The following is a 7,237-nucleotide window of genomic DNA, read 5'->3' on the forward strand; positions in this document are numbered from 1 at the left end:
CCCCCGCCCCCACCACCACCCCAAAATAATAATAATTTTGATTTTAAAAAATATTTTCAATGTCATAATTTATTTTTTACTTAAGTAAAAATAAAAGATGTCTCTCAAAAACAAATTTCATTAATAAATCAAACACTAAAAATCATTTCCGGAAAATATTTTCTACTCACCAACCAAACATGAAAAAATAAGTCCAAAATCTACTTGTTTTCTAGGAAAACATTTTCATGGAAAACATTTTCCTCCATACCAAACACACCCATAGTGTTAAATTTTGTTGTTTAGAATCAAGGGAATAGGGTTTGATATACCCCTCAATTTTGTCATTTGGAGCTGATACACCCCTCGTTATAAAAGTGGCTCATATATGCCCTTATCGTTATACAAACGGCTCACATATACCTCTGCCGTTACAAAATGGCTCACATATACCCTTCATTTAACGAAAGTTAAAAAATTAGTTTTAAATTTATATTTATTACTTCTAATTTTTTTAAAAAAAAATATTTAGGGGTATATATGATTCTTATATCAAAGTTCAAGGTATATTTTAATTTTTTTCATGCATAAATTATTTTTTGACTTCTTTTATTATAATTATTTGGGTTTTTTATTCTTATTTTGTTTTTTTCTTTCATTCCTTAGTTTAAAGAGAAAAAAATTAAACTATTTTTTTTGTGTGTATTGTAATTTAATTTCGTATTCGAAGAAAAAATTTGGTCATCTACAATAAGTTTTACAAAAATATTAGTGAAAACATAAATAAATTTGATTATCAAAATAATAATTATAAATTACTCATTGAAACAAAAAAAAAGTCAAATAAATATGTTTGACGAGGATTAAATATTACTCATATGGGATTATATTTTTTAGAAAAAAATAATAAAAATTTAAATTTAAATTATTATTTTTTCATTTCCATTAGAGGAAAAGGATATATGTGAGTCATTTGTTTACAATTAGGGGTATATATGAGCTACTTTCATAACAAGGAATATATCAGCTCTTAATGATAAAATTGAGCGATATATCATACCTTTTCCCTAGAATCAATAATATATATATATAAATTTTTAGCAATGATGAGTATATCAATTTTAGAAAACAAAACCTATAAGGAATATATCAAACTTTTAATATATTTTTATAACGATGATTCAATAATTATTTTTAGTATAGTAAATTATTATTATTGAACGAAAATGAGTCGTATCACCGGAAAGAAATATTCCTAAAGTCATTCGAATGATTAAAAGGCAAATTGTGTAAGATTAAACTAAAAGACAGTGTAATAAGAATTTTCTTAAGAAGGGAAAACTAAAAGGTCGACTATTTTTTGGACTCGTAATGATTGACCGCCAAATGAATGAGGCTTAACCTTGCACAAAATATTAGAAAATATTAACATTGGCGGTGACTAAGGCCCCACTTGTCTTTGTTGAAACAAAAATGTACCATTTTGAATATCTATCGGATTTAAAAAGAAAAGTTAATTATTTTCTTCTAAAATGGATACTTTATTTTTATTTAAAGGTTGGTAATTATAATATAGAATCCAAGTAAATCACTTACAAAAAATTGTTTTCTGATATTAACATACCATCATTGTTTTCAAATCCACAATTAAACGCATTATAAAGTTTTAACACTAAAATTTTAATAGAAGCACTCTTCGCATCCTAACAGTATCAACAATTTTTAACACTTGCAAGTTTTTCTTGTTTTCCCTAAACCAGATTTATTTGCGAATGTAATCCAAGATTATGCGAGCATAATTTTCATTTTGCGATGATCTTTTTCTTGATGATTTTCATTTTTTCTTAATATTCGTCCGAGCTCTTTATAATTATATTTTTTCTATCTCTGATCACTTGCTCCCTTTTGAATTGACATTTTCATTAAGAAAATAATAACTAACATAATGAGTTACTATTTTGTCTACTAATTACGAAGTGAATTAATTTAAAATTTAAAATCTAAGAGTTTTATATTTTTCAAAATAATTATTTGAGATGTAATAAGTTAAAAGAATTATCCTTTCTTAATTTTTCAGAACAGACAAGTAAAAAAAATAAAAGTTAACAAGTAATTAAGGATAAAGGAGTACTACAGAGGAAACGACGGGGGAGAGGAGTTGTATATTAAAGACATAAATATGATCTTGACTTGGCTTCAACGCAAAGCTATGCCTTCCAACTTTGAGCGTGCACAAGTAGATACTTAAAGTTGTATAAAATTAAACAAGTAGACATACGTGGCCTATATGATATAATACACGTAGGACACAAAATTGTCATATCGGACGAATGAGTCAATTTACTTTATTTTATACAAATTTAAGTATCTACTTGTATACACTTAAAGCTAAAAATTATAATTATCAATTGACATCAAATTAAGGGTCATATTTATAAATATGTATTATGTTTATATTAAGCCAAACAACCACTAAGGAGGCGTAGAATTATACACGTAGAGAATTTATGGAACTCGAGACAGCACGTCGGCAAAACAGAATAGTGGGCCTACTGGAGATTAAGTTGGAAGCTTTCCATATTTAATCCAGGGACCCAATTTACCTTTTTAGTTAACCATATCTCTTCTTCAAATTCTATAGTTCCCCAACAATAAAGGACTGATTTTTACTTTCTCAAATGTGACCCTTTATTCAATGAAAAAAACATCTTTTCTTAATGATTAAAATGCTTTTTGAATCTTATAATATAGTATCAAATATAAAGAGATATTACATATAAAAAAGTGGAATGAGGTAATTTTCTTTCTTTGAGACTTAATTAATACTCATGGCCCAACAACTTTATGATTTGATGTATCGAGAAAAATCGTTTCCAATGATGGTTTAGTCCCTACATTTATAATGGCTGATTTACTTTTATATTATAATAATATATAACCTCTCACGAGTCCTAATCAGGTTCTATAAAATTGATATCACTAGATTGATGAGACATTGTCGATTAGACTTGACGGTAAGATAGAATAATGCATCAACAACTAACATCTCTTGCTAATACCATTTCGTTTGGGTAATTAGTAGAGGTGTTAAAATGGGTTGATCCGATCCAATCCAACTCAATTCTAATGGGCTAGAGAGTTAAATGGATTGGGGCGGGCTGATCCTTTTAATTAAATGATCAATAAAATAGTGGTTCAATCCAATCCTAAGCAGGCCACGGGTTGGGACGGGTTGATCCTTCAACCAAAAAATGAATAATATTACTCTCTTAGAATGAGTATCAAATGTTGACGCCTATAAACACGACATCAATTCATAAAGAATTCATTTATAAATCACACACTTCGGTGAATACTTACAAAAATACATTTATGGATCACAAACTTTGATGAATATTTACAAAAATACATAATAGCCAACGTAAAATTTAGCGGATAAATGTTGAATATTCCATCATTTTCCCCACAAAAAACTAGCTGATTTAAAAGATTTTCAGCAACACAAGGCAGCCTAAATACTTAACAAATCTAAATTTCTAAATATTACATGACGCATTAATTAATATTTTATAACTCTGCTTCTACTTCCACCATAGATCAAATTTAAATCAACATGTGATATTATTTCCTTAAGAAGTTCATCTTCATCTGCAATTCACCATGCAAGATGATATTGCAAAATATTTGATTTTTTATTTTTCAAAATATTTATTCATAAAATCTTTACAAATAAAACACTATTAAATTATGGGAAACTTACATAAATATACAAAAATAAAAAAATATTTACCATTTATAGCAATAATATCTTTTTTTCACTTGATCACTTTTAATTCATTTATAATACAAGTTTAATACATATTACAAAGAACAATTTATTATTCATATATAATACAAATTTTAATAATGGATAATACATTTATCACACATTTTAATACACTTATAATACAATGTGTCAAATTTTTACAAAACAAAAATAATATATTTCAAAAAACAATTATAATTCATATATATTGCATACATAATTCACTTTTAATTCATATTGCAAATTTAACATAGTATTGTTATAAATGGTAATAAATAAAAAGTATTGCTAAAATCAGTAATTATTTATTAAAATATACTAATTTATGTAATTTTTCCTTAAAAAAATATATAAAAATATTTTAAAATATTAGTAGCCCACGGGCTGGCCTCTGAGGCTTACGGATTGGATCTAAGAGGCCAATGGGCCAAATGGGGCGGGCTAAAAAGTATCTTTTGTAAATGGACCAAAAATATTAAGCCTAATCCCACTTATTTCAAAGGTTGCATTGGGCCGACCTCGCGGGCCAAACCCTTTTTTACGGCTCTAATAATTAAACATGGTGTGCCAGCATTAATTATCCAAAATATCTCTGTGTTTGACTTTTTTTTTTAAACTAAAAATGTCTTAGTTCATGCATCTGTCCTGTTGATGCTTCGGCTGATACATGTCCAATTGAATCAAATCATACAGTATTATGACACCCTTTTAATTTTCTTTTTATCTATCAGAACAGTTTGATTAATTACATAAGATATTTGTCACTTTTTACTAATAATATAAATGTATAAGGTAATTTTTATTCACCATGCTCAAGAGAGATGAAAAATAATAAATCACTTAATAATAATTTAATCTTTATTAAAATTTTAATTTAAAATCTCATGATTCTTAATCTACTTAATTACATCACACCGGCCAACCTTGGGTGCTAATTCACTCTTGACTTATCAATCTTTGTTAGTTTAGATATTTTCTAGGTTTAGAACGTTGGCAGTTGGCACATTATTTGTATAGTGATTTTTCCCCCAGATTTTATTAAGTACAGTGTGAAACTTTTAATTTTAAATGTAGCTGATTTTTTTCTCAGCATTCAATACATTCTCCTCAACTTGCTCGTCTAAAAAGTCCCACTCTCTTGTTTTGTCGTGGTAACCGTACTCATCACAAATATAATAGCAAAGTCAGAATTTTTAATAAGGGACATAAAAATATAAAGTAAAATATATAAATGCTGCTATCAAGGATAAAACACACTACTCCAAATAATTTTTATAACCCATGATCACAACTTACAATCAAGTGATGTCAATGCTTATATATATATATTTATTAAATCAAATTTTAATTTATATATACAATGTAATTTTCGAAAGAAGGGGCGAGCTTGACACCCCTTTCCCTAGGTGGCTCCGCCCCTGCGCAAGCACCTTCTGCCCAAGGGACTTATGTAGATACATGATATTTATCTCATTTAAATATCAAAAGTTTATATTTATTTAGTTTTAAAAGTGTATTAACCATGATTAAAAAGATAGACATTGCAATTTTTTTCTTTTTTTTTTGATTAATCTGTACTTGAATCTTTCTTTTCTTTTCTTTGTTTTTTTGTAAATTTTTTAGATTAACTCAATGTAGAGAGATAGAGAGATCACGCTGAACAAGAAAATAAGTAAGTGGGCCTATAGTAAAGTTTGTTGTGGAACGGGCTGGAACTGAAAGAGAAAAAAGAAGCCTAAAGCGGATCTAATCTATGTGTTGAGTTGAGGCTTGAGGGAAAAGTCCAGAGCGATTGATGAAGAAATCGAGAAAGTAGGAGTTTGATATTAATCTGTTTGGCGCTTCACAAGTTAATACACATTATTTTTTTTTAAATTTTTTAATATAAATATAAAATTTACGAAAAAACTAGTGAGTTCATCCGAACCCATGAACCCTCACCTAACTCTGCTTATATTGATATATCATGTGGGAAAGAATATCGACATCCAACTCAAAACCTCTAAATGGAATGACTCTAGACATTATAAATCACTTTTTGAGTCCCTTACAACAAACGATGAAGGACATATATTTTTCTATTACACATTGCATACAAAATTACAAAATCCTACGATAGGATTTAACTAACTTTAAAGTTAGATATCTTTGTTATATTTGATTTTTTAAATACTAAGTATGACATTTGACACTTAACTATGTAGATAAGTGGAAGAAAACTTTTGTCTTGAGTAAGGGATTTCTCCGCGTAGCAAAATTGGCATGTAAAACCATAGTATTATATTATTTAGTTGTATACAGGGCGATGGAAGTTGTGAAAAGAAAGTATAAATGCATGAAAAAGAACAAGTTATTATAAATGTACATGTTCATGTCACCTAACAAGTACTTTATGGTGTAAAGAGAAAGAGAGGGTATGGTATTAATAATAAATATGTGTACCTTATTATTATTATTATTATCGTCCTTTTTCATAAAAAAAAACACTGCACATGGAAGCCCTTTAATTCTCAGCCTGTTACCAATTCCTAGTTAGCACAAATTGCCGACGTGGATTTCAAATTCATCATGTGATTTGGAATTTCCTATATGCTGCCACGTTTCTTTTTCTTTTCTTTTTTCTAATGCCGACATATATTCAGAAATTGTTGTTTCTGCTGTTAGCTAGCTCAAATTTTCAAAAAAAAATATAGTATTCTTGATATTTTCTATTTTATTTTTATATTTTAAATAAATAAATAAATTAGGTTTTTGCTCCCTCAAGTTGTTGCATATTTGGGTCCAATTCCAGAAATGTATCATGTGCCCTGTTCCTGACTCAAATATCTAAGAGTACTGAGAAATTACAGACATGAAATTATTATAAAAATCACGACAAGACTTGGAAGAATGAGAACCAAATGAAATGAGCAATACTTCTTCTATTAGTGATTAAAAAAAAACCAAATTAGGTTGGACTAGTAACTGCAAAATGAGATAAATTATACTCTTTATCATACAACAAGTTAAAGATATCGATGAAATTGAACCAATCGAACACTTCATTAATCTTATCATGTAATTATATTTTATGAAACATGGATTGTATCAAAAAAAATCACAATAATCACGTCTCTATTACACAAGTTAAAGTTATTTATCTTGTTAGTAAAATCAAATTAGGTTTCTACAACCATTGAGATATTATAGGTTGATCAATTATGCGAAATGGAAATGATTGGTATCTTGATTATTATTAATAATAATTGTAACGTCTTGTGCAAAGCAACAGTTTTTTTGTTTTATTATTCTTTATTTTTACAAAAAAAAAGGGGGATTTGCCTCCATGCTAAAAAACCCTTTCAAGCAACAGTAATATGGCAAGATATGGAAACAATCGACATTTGTTTTAAAAGGTAAAATGTATTTCTCTGATTAAATCGGGAGCCGCGTGTTCTTCTTCAATCCTTTACT

The sequence above is a fragment of the Solanum pennellii genome, chromosome 2 (assembly GCF_001406875.1).
Source record: "Solanum pennellii chromosome 2, SPENNV200".
Taxonomy (NCBI): Eukaryota; Viridiplantae; Streptophyta; class Magnoliopsida; order Solanales; family Solanaceae; genus Solanum; species Solanum pennellii.